Here is a 13,847-nt window from a genome sequence, read left to right as displayed (position 1 = left end):
TCGTACCATGATAGCCTGACATCAATGTCTAAAGATCAGCCGTTTTTTAGTGAGGGGACGCTCTCATTATATGCTTTTTCATTCCTCTAACTCTGTGACAGTCTCCAATCTCTCAATGCCACCCAGAGGAGAACAAGTTACTTACCTTTGCTAATGTGCAGCCACAGAATCCTTACCATTTAAATACTTCTTAGGTGGCAGACTGGATCTGAAAACTTGTTGTAGGAAGCTGGCACTCTATATAGTGAACTAAATAGAAGGGCATTGTGCAGAGAGTCCAGATTGTCTCCAATTCGTTTAAAGAGGCTAAAGTAGAATAAGTTAACGCTCTCTTTTGTGGTAGTGTGGGCGAGCAGTACGGCTTACCAGGGGTTAGTGCTTATCATTTGTTGTACTCACAGAGGCAATAAATGAGACGCTTTCTAAGAATATATCTGAGACTAATTTAGAAAAATATCAAGTCTTTTTATATGTATTTTGTAACCAAAAACTTAGTTCAAAGGGAAGTTTGCAATAATAAAATCATACAAGAAAAACAAGGTTTTATAGTTGTGTGCCTTAACGCACAATGCTTTCCTATGGAAGTGTAAGATGGTAGGATCTGCTTTATGGTTTTCCCCACTTTTTGCTGGTGTTATTCTGTTTTAGGACTAGTCTGACTGGGATCATGCTAATCAAGACCGCAGACACTTTCTCCCTAAATTTGACAGTGGTAAGTACTTTGGTACCTTTCCAATTGGCTACTGGTGTACCCTTCTTAGCCCCTAGTATATAGTACTAAGGTAGCCAGGGCATAGGTACACCAGGGGTCTCCCATAGGCTGCAGCATGTATTGTGCCACCCTCGAGAGACCACTCAAACTTTGACTACAGGCCTGCCTAGGAAGTCAGTGTAAGCTGATGCCAGAACCAGTTACGAAAGCTATATGTTTTCTTATATCTGAAGTCACTTCACTTAAAACCTATAAGTTACCACTAAGGTAGACCTTTCAATCATGAAGGCAGGGTGCTAGGTAAAAAGTGTGAAGGTGCCCTGCTTGAGCAGGACAGCCCCTACATACCTCGGAGTCAATTCTCCAGGCATTGTAAATGCGGCCAGCCATTTTCATACATATAGTGATCATGAGTCACTACTCAATGTCTAACTATATATTAGCTGTGCTGAACATGGGCATGTTTGGTATCAAACATGTTGGAATCATACCCCAACACAGAAAATGCTGATGGGGTATGATTCCATACACCAGAGGGCTCCTCTGGGAAATCCCCAGTGCTTGCGGTAACAGCCTTACAGGGTCTGCCAGCAAGCTAGTGCTGCTGCCGACCACAGACACGATTCTGCCCTCCTGCTACTGAGCTAATCTCGAACAGGGGAAGGTAGAACAATAGGTTTCCTGCCACAGGGAGGTGTGACCACCTCCCAGACGGGACTTAGACTTGCCAGCACCAGCAGACTGCTTTGAAGGGAACATTTGGTGCCCTCCTAGCATACTCCAGTTTCAGCCAGTTCAGGGAGCAAAACTGGACAAAGGACATGGAAGTATTCTCCCCTCTGTAAAACCCTTACTCTGGGAGGGACCCCATAATCGTTCCAACCCTTTCTCTAGGGTAGTTAAGGGCTTACCTTTAGGTGGCTCTTCAGATGCAACGTGGGACAAGATTCAAACCAGAAACTCCTTCAACTTCAACTGCCTGGGCATTATGGACTTCGCTAGACTCAGCCTGGGAAGGCTACAGCAGCCAAGGAAGGCTACAGCTGTTCCTGGTCTTCCTCGTTGTCTGTGCCTGTGCTGCATCCAGCTACCTCTCCAGGTCTGGGGTTATCAAAGACACCCAAAGGAATCCTCCTTGGAGTGAACGAGTCACTCCCCTGCATCTGCAGGCAACGCAACTAAGCTGACCAGTCTGCTGCTCCTGACATCCCACAGACTCAGAAAAGCTCAGCAAAGCAGGTGGTGGTTCTTTCTGCAACACCCTCGAGGCCTGACCTGTCCGCTCAGCTAGTTTCAGGCCAGTATCCCTAGTCGGAACTGCTGGAATAGACCCCTGTGCATCAAGTCTATTTGCTGGTGCCAATGCTTGTTGGCTCTGTACTCCAGAGATCTTTGGGCTACAATAGAGTCCAGCATCTCTTCCTGCCAAGATCTTTGCCCTCACCGCATCCTCTGCACTGTGGGCCTGCATCTTTGGTGAGCTGCTCAGGATCCTCTTGCGACTCCTGTGCCTTCGGCCTGTGGGTTCTCTTGAGGGTCTTCTTTGGCTTCAGTGGGATCCCCTGCTTGCTTGGGGCCTGCTCGGAATCTCCTACAATTGGTGAGTCTCTTGGATCTTGCTGGTCCCAACGTTGCACCTTTTTTCATTTGCCACGTCTGTTGCTGCTGCCAAGGCTTGTTGGTTCTCAATGTCCGACGTGGGTCAGCTTGTGAATAGCTACTGGTCTTCCACAACGATGCCTGGTCCTCACAGCTGTAATAACAAGGTCACCATCATCACTCCAGCATCACCTGACATCAGTGGGCATTGCTCTTCCGTGCCTCCTGGTCATCTCCGAGCAACATAGAATCCGTGCCCACTGCTTACAGGTTCTTCTCTTCAAGAATCAACCCTTGGATTCCACTGGACTCTTGCACAGTCTTCACCAGCTGGATCTTTACAGAAGTCCTCCTTTGTGGTCTACGGCAGTTTCTGACGTCACTTCGCACCTATGCACCCGGCTTACCTGATGTAGATATCCTGCTTCCTGGGTTCTAAACAGTTGGAGTGAGACTCCAACCTTCGGTCTTTCACAGGGTTTCTACAGGGTCCACTGGGAAGGGTCTTTCTTCTTGAAAACTGCAACAGCAACTTTCCCATTGACTTGCATTGAGTATGTGGCTTTATTTCCGCTCTGCACACAGCCTCCATGGGGTTCCTGGGTACTTACCCCGGGTGGGTCCTTATGTCCAAGCTCTTCTGAGTCTTCTGGTCCAAGTCCTGAATTTGGTCGTAGGTTTGCATTCCACTTCTTTAGTATATGGTTGCACCTTCCCCAGGAGACCACTGTGTTTTTGTGCTACTTACTTGCTTACAATTGAAGTATTCTGTGTATTTGCAATTATATCTCTGGGTAGGAGATATTCCAATGTGTTCGAGAGAGGGTATATAATAAATCAACATATTTGTATAACTATACTGTGTGGTTCTTTTCTGCTTAACCTAAGTTTTATGATTAGGTCTGGTAAAACAAGCTGCTTAACACTGCTTCTGGCTGCTCTCCACAGCTACCGCTCAGAGAGCTTTCTATGGTTGTCTAAGACCACTAAATTCACCATAAGGGTTGTCTGGATTAGTGCAAGGTGCTTCACTTAAATAAGTGTGCACCATATACTAAGCCAGGCTTCTACAGGAAGGAAAATTTAAAATGCAATATAAGAAGGTACAGTAGTGTTCCCCTATGGAGTGCAGAGTGATAACGGTCCAAGGTTCAAAGCACTACCAGAAGTTTGTTGATATCGGCATGGATTCTGCTGGGAGCAGGGTGCTTGTGGGGTTGGTAGCTGGTGTGCTACGGGGAACACCTGGATACAGGCTGCAAAAGAGTACTTGTGGTTAAATCCAAAGGCTCCCAAACAGGGGCTGAGGTCGTAAGAGGCTTACGGAAAAGGGAGCACAGCCAGTTTGTGATTACCCAGACTGGGCGGGCTGGGTGCAGAACAGGTAGATCGTCTGGGATCGATGTGTAAAGGTGCTCCTCGCCGTCAGGGGCAAACAACTTGAAGATTCAATTTCAGGACTGCTGGGCCACTCATGGAGTGGGTCTCAGGGGTGCTGACTTACCTTGATGGATGCTTGCTTCCTGGACAGTTGGAGTCACGACTGGACTCTGACTGTCGGTCTTTGTGGCAGGGCGTCTGGCACCCTGGGGATTGGTGCTGCACAGCTCAGGTTGGGGCTCTTAGAGGCCACACAGCGGAAGAATATGACAGTTCACCTCGACAGTCTAGTCTTAAAGCGGCAGGCAGGGTTTTGCACCAGTCTACAGCGTGCACTCAGTTCTTGAGTTCAGCAGCTCTTCTTTGTCCTTTTCTTCTTTAGGTCAGTCAAATCAGATGTTCAGGGTCAAGTGGTGCCACCTAAATACTCAATTTAGGGGCATTAAGAGGAGTACCGGATAATAGCCAATGGGCTACCTACCTTTAGGGTGACTACACCTTCTGTATGACCACTTCTTGTGGAAAATGGGTATAACCCTGAGCCTCAGAGAATTCTAAAAAGTGGGGTCCACATCAGCTACCCCACCTTAGTAGTAGTGCTGGCAGGGTGTGGGCACACCTCCTAATCAAACTAATTTTTCCACTTGTCCTCCTGCCAAAAAGTGCGGACAAGACAGGGGGGTTGCTATCTTCCACTAGCTGGAGAGGCCTGGGTCGCATTTCAAAGGCAGAATGGACTTTGTTGCTTCTCAACCTGGAAGACAGTTCCTGCTTGGCCGACGTGGGAACACCTCTGCCAAGAGCACGTTTTTGTCCTGGCCTCTGAGCTCTCACCCATGTCTAGTGGTAGCAAGCTGGTGGAGACCAGTCAGTCAACACACAAGTAGTCTGTAGGTTTTCAGGGGCACCTCTAAGGTGCCACTTGTGTGCATTGATCAATAAATCCAGCACTGGCATCAGTGTATTAAGACAAGGTGGTTGGTACCAAACACTTTGGCGTACAGTGAAGCCAATATGAACCTGGAGAACTCATAATGACAGCTGTCCAGCCCATGTAGCTGTTAGGGCTTCCCCGTGCACGGGTAATATCGAGGGGTGAACTTGGATATCACCAGGACATATCCACTCTTGCAGATATGCCCTCAAATGGGTATTGCCTTAGGGCTGTGACTTACCTATACCACATGCAGTGGTGGCAGGCATGGCACACAGGGATGTGTGCCATGTTGATTCTTTGGTTTTCTCTGCATCAAGACATGCAAGTTGCAATGGCAGTTTCCATGATCTTGGTGAGAGGTCCATAGGGTGACCCAATACATAATAATAATAATCATAACTTTATTGTTTATGGTTATGTAAACCTTTTACAATATAAAATAGCAGGTACAAATAGACATGACTAAGTTTGTGCGAATGGAACCACATAACACATGAAAAAATCGACGTGTTTTAGGTAATTGATAACATGCTACATTACCATTTCAGTTAATGACCTACTGGGACGCGCAGATTATTTCTCTATAAAAACTGCACAACGTCGAGTTATTGTGTGTTAAATATCACAGTTTTACATCATTTAAAAGGAATTAAAATAGAAACTTGCATACCTGCAATTTTAATTGGAGATGCAAAGAAGAAGTAAAATACGGGTACGGTAGTGCAGCGTGCCAGTTTTAGCACATTGTTACCATGTAGCATGTTACGGCATTTGCTAGTTCCTCTTGTAGAAGTTGCAGATGATCCCCCGACATGCGGTGGTACTGAGGTGGCATGGATGGAGGGGTAGTCTGAAAGGGGAGGGAGTAGCCCCTTTGGACAATATGCAGAACCCTCCTGTCTAATGAGATGGTGCGCCAGTGGGGGAGGTGATGGCGCCTGGGGGTAATTCGAAGGTAAGGAATCTATCACTACGTGTTTCTTTCAGATACGTTGGTTACTGTCCCAGAGGTTTCTTTATTTCCAGAAGCTGTAGACAGAGTTCCAGGTACTGATGATGAGTTTGGCCTGGCTGGCTATGGCTAATTTCGGACCACAGCAATGCTTCCAGTCTGCTAACCCTGGCCCTCCGTAACTTATTGAACAAGGTAAGATAGGCACCAGCCTCTGCCGCCCGTTGGTCTGAAAGGCCAAATTCAAGTCTGACCTGTGCAGGGGAGAAGGATTTTGGTAATCAAAATACTTGTTTATTGATCTTAACAACAAGATTATTCAACAAGCTGTGATGTGTTCCTAACCATATGTTAGTGAGGGAAGAATTTTTGCCCTCATGACTGCTATTAACGGATTCAATCATGGTCCCAGTAGGTGCTTCACCAGTTTTGACAGCATTAGCTGCAGCATTAGGGCTTTTGCTCTGACCTCTTGTTGGTGTTTCACAAAGGAGCATCTAGAATCTAGATGAACCCCTAAGTATTTAAAGGATTGTTCCATTGTGATGCTTTTGCTGCTTTGGGACCATCCTCCTCCTTGATGTTTTTTGGTCTCTATTTTACCGCATTAGTTTACAACCTACAGTTGGTTGGCTGTTGTACAAGTACACAACTGGTATAGAAGTCGTTGAATGCCTACCCTGTGTAACTAAACAGGACAAATCGTTAGCATATAAACGGTTACTGATCAGGGAGCCGCCTATTTCTGGAGAATGACTACTGATTACTTAGAGGGACTGCAATAGAGCTGCAATAAATACATTAAAAAGAATGGGGTCCAATATTCACCCATGTTTTACTCCTTGTGATTTCATTATTTTCTTAGAGATATGGGCTCCCTCACCCAATTTAATACGGATCCATGTGTCTGAGTAGAGCTGTATTATGGACTCTAAAAAGGGTCGAAGTATCTCCCATCTCTGTAGCTTAGCCCACAGAAAGCCTCTGGCACTCAATCAAACGCCGCCTTAAAGAGCAACGAAGCAGCAGTATCGTGAAGATTTTTGAGGTAATTGTTTTATCAATCAGGACTGATATGACCGTGAGGTTGGATTAAGTCTCAGATTTAGCCACTAACTCAGTTTGATTACAAGGGATTAATCAGTCTTGTTCCACCCATGATGTTAGCTCTTCCAGCAGCAGACTGGCGTAACATTTGACAACATTATCGAGGAGGGCTGTCAGCCTGTAATTTTTTGGAGCCGATCTTATGCCTCCTTTAAAAGTTCGGTGTATTATGACACCTTGCCATGCTTCTGGTATCTGTGAGTTCGTCTGACAGAAATCAAATAGTGTTGTGAAATTGTCTGCCCAGAACGGAATGCCTTGCTTGTACAATGACTATGGCAGCCCGTTGGGCCCTGGAGCACCATCCGATCTACCTTTAGTTATGGTGCACATTATTCAAGATATGAAGGCGGCCTGATCAGTGTTGGCATAACCCAGTTGGTCCCAATGGTGGAGGGAGACTTCATTGTTTATTAATTGCTATTGTTCTGATGTGATTCGTAACTGTCTTCTTCTTCAGGGACAATGATTATTGGGAAAGCCAGCTCTTGACACAAGGATCCAGTCCCAGTTGAAATTACCATTAATTTTCTGCTGGCTGCAAGGCTGACTTCTTCAAAATGGATAGTTGAAAAAGATGCTCATTCGACTTTTGAAATATTTGCACAGTCCTGGCTTCTTTGGGCATTTATTTGCTTATTTACTAGGGAGCAAAAACCCCTAGGGTTAGAATTCTTGCCGACTTGAAGCATTGTTAACAAGAAGGATTCTGAGTGTTTGTGCTTCTCTGAGAATAGTGCCTGCCTATAGGCTCTCTGAGCTTGCTTGAAAATAAGTGCCCACCTAATCCCTGGAGACATCCGGACTTGTCTCAGGCTGAGTTTTGTTTTTTCTGAAGGTCCTCAACTGTACCTATGATGATAGTGTAATTATGGGTATTACTTTGATGTCTAAATTGAGAAAATGTTATAAGCAGGTACTCAGTGAAGATTGCCCACTCTGTGATTGGGGAAACACTGTTAGAAATGTTTGCACCTACAAATGTCCTACTTGCGATCATTATGGTGTTTTATGCACAAATTTGTCCATTTAAGACTTAGTAGGTTCTCCGTGTATACACCACTAATTATCGGCCTTGCCGCACCATAGTGTGGTAAGTTGGATGACAGGATGATCATCTGTGGACAAACATCACTCTCCGTCCGAGAATTTGCCCATTCCATCTAGGTCCATTTGGCGTCTTATCGTGCGAAAAACGCCCAATCAATATTGAGTAACCCATGTTGCGAAGTTGCAGAACCATATATTCGCCAAGCTGGGTTTAAGCTGCTCCATGATATGTTGATCTCTTCATGAATAAGAATCCTTGTAATTTTCTGGAAGACCCTGAAAAAGATTTGTATTAAAGTCCCCTGTAAGCAAGCTTTGTTAGGATGATCATTGATAAAGTCACACAGAATTTGTGTGAGGTGGTTATATTTGGTTCTTTTCACTCAGGAATTTGGGCTTATGTAAATGTTTATCAGTAGAAATGATTGCTGTGATCTTGCACTACTGACCAGAAAGCCAGGTCTCCTCAAATGCTAACTGATCGATAGTGGCTTTTAGTTTGACAGACGTAGATCAACAGCCCACCTTTTGATCTTCTGAACTGATGGGTCCTGGTGGCTAATGTTTTATATTCTAAAAAGATTTCTATTGGTAAGGTTGTCTATGTCCATATAACTTTGTGCTTCTTCAGCAACGCAATTACATCTAAAGACTGGAGTTTCTGCATGAGACCATTGATGAACAAGTTACTTAAGTTCGGTACTCCTGAGGCTCAGCCGGGAGGTTTTACTTTAAAAAACGTGTATTTTTACTTTAAAAAACGTGTATTTTCTTAAAAATTTTGTGTCATTGTGATTTTAAAAACTGCACACTTTCCCTCACCTGCATAGCGGTTTGGGCACTTACTCTTACCTCTTGACTCCCTGGCAGTCGATTTCAACACCGCCACGGGATAGAAAAACGCCATTCCCGACAGCAGCGAGCGAGCCTGCAGTCAGGCCACGCCCACTTCTTGAGGCCACGCCCCCCAAGACTACTTAAAGCGCCGCTTTTCCGCCCTCATTTCATCTGTACTCCTGAGGCTCAGCCGGGAGGTTTTACTTTAAAAAACGTGTATTTTCTTAAAAATTGTGTGTCATTGTGATTTTAAAACTGCGCACTTCCCCTCACCTGCATAGCGGTTTGGGCACTTACTCTTACCTCTTGACTCCCTGGCAGTCGATTTCAACACCGCCACGGGATAGAAAAACGCCATTCCCGACAGCAGCGAGCGAGCCTGCAGTCAGGCCACGCCCACTTCTTGAGGCCACGCCCCCCAAGACTACTTAAAGCGCCGCTTTCCCGCCCTCATTTCATCTGTACTCCTGAGGCTCAGCCGGGAGGTTTTACTTTAAAAAACGTGTATTTTCTTAAAAATTGTGTGTCATTGTGATTTTAAAACTGCGCACTTCCCCTCACCTGCATAGCGGTTTGGGCACTTACTCTTACCTCTTGACTCCCTGGCAGTCGATTTCAACACCGCCACGGGATAGAAAAACGCCATTCCCAACAGCAGCGAGCGAGCCTGCAGTCAGGCCACGCCCACTTCTTGAGGCCACGCCCCCCAAGACTACTTAAAGCGCCGCTTTCCCGCCCTCATTTCATCTGTACTCCTGAGGCTCAGCCGGGAGGTTTTACTTTAAAAAACGTGTATTTTCTTAAAAATTGTGTGTCATTGTGATTTTAAAAACTGCACACTTTCCCTCACCTGCATAGCGGTTTGGGCACTTACTCTTACCTCTTGACTCCCTGGCAGTCGATTTCAACACCGCCACGGGATAGAAAAACGCCATTCCCGACAGCAGCGAGCGAGCCTGCAGTCAGGCCACGCCCACTTCTTGAGGCCACGCCCCCCAAGACTACTTAAAGCGCCGCTTTTCCGCCCTCATTTCATCTGTACTCCTGAGGCTCAGCCGGGAGGTTTTACTTTAAAAAACGTGTATTTTCTTAAAAATTGTGTGTCATTGTGATTTTAAAACTGCGCACTTCCCCTCACCTGCATAGCGGTTTGGGCACTTACTCTTACCTCTTGACTCCCTGGCAGTCGATTTCAACACCGCCACGGGATAGAAAAACGCCATTCCCGACAGCAGCGAGCGAGCCTGCAGTCAGGCCACGCCCACTTCTTGAGGCCACGCCCCCCAAGACTACTTAAAGCGCCGCTTTCCCGCCCTCATTTCATCTGTACTCCTGAGGCTCAGCCGGCAGGTTTTACTTTAAAAAACGTGTATTTTCTTAAAAATTGTGTGTCATTGTGATTTTAAAACTGCGCACTTCCCCTCACCTGCATAGCGGTTTGGGCACTTACTCTTACCTCTTGACTCCCTGGCAGTCGATTTCAACACCGCCACGGGATAGAAAAACGCCATTCCCGACAGCAGCGAGCGAGCCTGCAGTCAGGCCACGCCCACTTCTTGAGGCCACGCCCCCCAAGACTACTTAAAGCGCCGCTTTCCCGCCCTCATTTCATCTGTACTCCTGAGGCTCAGCCGGCAGGTTTTACTTTAAAAAACGTGTATTTTCTTAAAAATTGTGTGTCATTGTGATTTTAAAACTGCGCACTTCCCCTCACCTGCATAGCGGTTTGGGCACTTACTCTTACCTCTTGACTCCCTGGCAGTCGATTTCAACACCGCCACGGGATAGAAAAACGCCATTCCCAACAGCAGCGAGCGAGCCTGCAGTCAGGCCACGCCCACTTCTTGAGGCCACGCCCCCCCAAGACTACTTAAAGCGCCGCTTTCCCGCCCTCATTTCATCTGTACTCCTGAGGCTCAGCCGGGAGGTTTTACTTTAAAAAACGTGTATTTTCTTAAAAATTGTGTGTCATTGTGATTTTAAAACTGCGCACTTCCCCTCACCTGCATAGCGGTTTGGGCACTTACTCTTACCTCTTGACTCCCTGGCAGTCGATTTCAACACCGCCACGGGATAGAAAAACGCCATTCCCGACAGCAGCGAGCGAGCCTGCAGTCAGGCCACGCCCACTTCTTGAGGCCACGCCCCCCAAGACTACTTAAAGCGCCGCTTTCCCGCCCTCATTTCATCTGTACTCCTGAGGCTCAGCCGGGAGGTTTTACTTTAAAAAACGTGTATTTTCTTAAAAATTGTGTGTCATTGTGATTTTAAAACTGCGCACTTCCCCTCACCTGCATAGCGGTTTGGGCACTTACTCTTACCTCTTGACTCCCTGGCAGTCGATTTCAACACCGCCACGGGATAGAAAAACGCCATTCCCGACAGCAGCGAGCGAGCCTGCAGTCAGGCCACGCCCACTTCTTGAGGCCACGCCCCCCAAGACTACTTAAAGCGCCGCTTTCCCGCCCTCATTTCATCTGTACTCCTGAGGCTCAGCCGGGAGGTTTTACTTTAAAAAACGTGTATTTTCTTAAAAATTGTGTGTCATTGTGATTTTAAAACTGCGCACTTCCCCTCACCTGCATAGCGGTTTGGGCACTTACTCTTACCTCTTGACTCCCTGGCAGTCGATTTCAACACCGCCACGGGATAGAAAAACGCCATTCCCGACAGCAGCGAGCGAGCCTGCAGTCAGGCCACGCCCACTTCTTGAGGCCACGCCCCCCCAAGACTACTTAAAGCGCCGCTTTCCCGCCCTCATTTCATCTGTACTCCTGAGGCTCAGCCGGGAGGTTTTACTTTAAAAAACGTGTATTTTCTTAAAAATTGTGTGTCATTGTGATTTTAAAACTGCGCACTTCCCCTCACCTGCATAGCGGTTTGGGCACTTACTCTTACCTCTTGACTCCCTGGCAGTCGATTTCAACACCGCCACGGGATAGAAAAACGCCATTCCCGACAGCAGCGAGCGAGCCTGCAGTCAGGCCACGCCCACTTCTTGAGGCCACACCCAATCTGTGCTTAAATATGTGCAACACCCGTACGCGCAGCGGACGGGCGCAGCGGGCGCGCCAAAGGCTAGCCCGTCTGGGCCCGTCCGGGCCCAGACGGACCCAGGCCCAGAAATGCTGCCGGAAACACTGGAGACATGCTCCGCGCACTTCAACCGAGAACAATCTTGGCCTGTTACCATACGCATACCGAAGGTAAACCTTTCTACTACTGTATGCGCTGCGCTCCACCCCCTACCGCATCTACAAAACCCGGACTTAAGATTGGCCTTCTTAACTGCCGTTCCCTCCCTAAACATGCAATTGAAACAAACTTGCTAATTCTAGACCATGACTTTGATTTGCTCTTTCTTACGGAAACGTGGTTATCAGACAGCACCGACTCGGACATCGTCGTGGCCCTGCCTCCAGGGTACTTCTGTCAAGCACTTCATAGACCCAAAGGGAGGGGAGGGGGGGTAGCCATAATTTTTAAGGATCATCTCACCTGTAGAACCACTGATGCTCAAATCGAGGACTGCGAAAGCTGCCAATTCTCCATTCAATTCTCCCCAGCCCACTCCCTGTCGGGCTTACTGATCTACCGCCCCCCGGGCCCCCCGGGAAAATTCCTTAACGCCCTTATTGAATCAGTCGCACAACTAGCATCCTCTGTCAGCAATTTTCTCATTTTAGGCGATCTTAACTTACATTTGAAAGACCCTACAGATCGGATAGCCGTTGACCTTCTCCAAGACCTGTCGTCACTCAATATCCGACTGGTAAACAATGAACCCACTCATGAGAAGGGACACTTATTGGATCCCGTCCTCACCAATGCCACAGCCATCACTACTAAGCCTCCCCTGATCCTCCCTTGGACAGACCACTTTCTTGTCCCAATCTCTTGGGAAACACCCCTCACCAACCCTCAAACCCCTAAAATTCAGACCACTGACAGACGGTGGCACAAACTTGCACCTGAGGAATGGGCCGTCGTTCTAGCAGAGTCCACTCCCGAGCTCTCCAGCGATCCAGCTATGGCTGACGAGCAGGTCACTGAATGGATCACCTCCTCTCTTGATGCACTCATCCCTAAAACCTCCTCTCTCAAACACCCCAAAAGAGTAGCCTCGGCTCCATGGTACACACCAGAGCTTAAAGCCCTGCGGCAAGAGTGAAAGAGAACGGAACGATCCTGGAGGAAAGTCAAATCAGAAACAAATAAAGAGATCTATTCTGCTTCTCTCCTTAATTATAAAACCACCATCCGTAAAACCAAAATCGTGTTTTTTCAGGAGCGAATAGAGAAAGCAGTATGCTCCAGCAAGGAATCCTATGCTATCCTAAAAGACCTTCTGAAAACCCCAGCACCCGGACCTAAACATTCCACTGACCCTACAGCTGACCAGACCAAATGCCAACAATTGGCGGATTTCTTTCACGGGAAAATCCTAAAAATCCTCGAGGCTATTCCCTCCGCGATTCCGGGTGAGGAACACGATCTCCCGCAACCGTCAACACCCTGCCATCTTTCTTCATGGGGCCAAGTCACGACTGAAGAAGTAGAAGACACGTTAACATCCATAAAAAGCGGCTCTCCTAAGGATCCCGCCCCACTCCGAATTCTCAAAAAGGTAGCCTCCACGATCATCCCCCCCGTGACTCACCTGATTAACACCTCACTCCAAAAGGGAGTCGTACCCCCAAGCTGGAAGGCGGCGGTCGTGAAAGCTCTGTTAAAAAAAACCTCCCTCGACCCCGAAAACCTGGCAAACTATAGACCCATCTCCCTACTCCCAGGAATCAGCAAGATTGTTGAAAAACTGGTGAATAGAAAACTTTCCCAGTTCCTGGAGGGCAATAACATACTAAAAAGCTCCCAGACGGGCTTTCGCCCAGGGCAGGGCACAGACATCGCCCTCCTAGCAGCGGTTGAAGAGGCCAGAACGCTACTGGACGGAGGAGGATCAGTGGCAGTGATCCTCCTCGACCTAAGCGCGGCCTTCGACACCGTCGACCACCGACTCCTTATCAAAAGACTCAAGGGAGCCGGTGTAGAGGGCTCCGCCTTAGCCTGGCTTACATCTTTCCTGGCTCAAAGGACCTACCAAATCTGGGAGAACAACGCCCGCTCCTCCGAAATTCCCCTCCAATGTGGCGTGCCTCAGGGCTCCTCCCTGAGCCCCACTTTATTTAATATCTATATGTCCACATTGGAGGAGGTCATCATTCCATTCGGAGTGAGTGTCGTCAGTTACGCTGACGACACACAACTGGTTG

The 13,847-nt window shown here is 47.5% G+C and overlaps 1 protein-coding gene across 5 annotated transcripts in view; it reads right to left on the bottom strand.

The window, feature by feature from the left end:
* PIKFYVE (phosphoinositide kinase, FYVE-type zinc finger containing) overlaps positions 1 to 13,847 on the bottom strand; it is a 2,266,845-nt gene that overhangs the window by 62,721 nt on the left and 2,190,277 nt on the right. The gene's annotated exons all lie outside the window — the stretch shown is intronic.

The sequence above is a fragment of the Lissotriton helveticus genome, chromosome 3_1 (assembly GCF_964261635.1).
Source record: "Lissotriton helveticus chromosome 3_1, aLisHel1.1, whole genome shotgun sequence".
Lineage (NCBI taxonomy): Eukaryota > Metazoa > Chordata > Amphibia > Caudata > Salamandridae > Lissotriton > Lissotriton helveticus.
The sequence above is the reverse complement of the archived record's forward strand: the minus strand, read 5'-3'. Positions and strand labels throughout refer to the sequence as shown.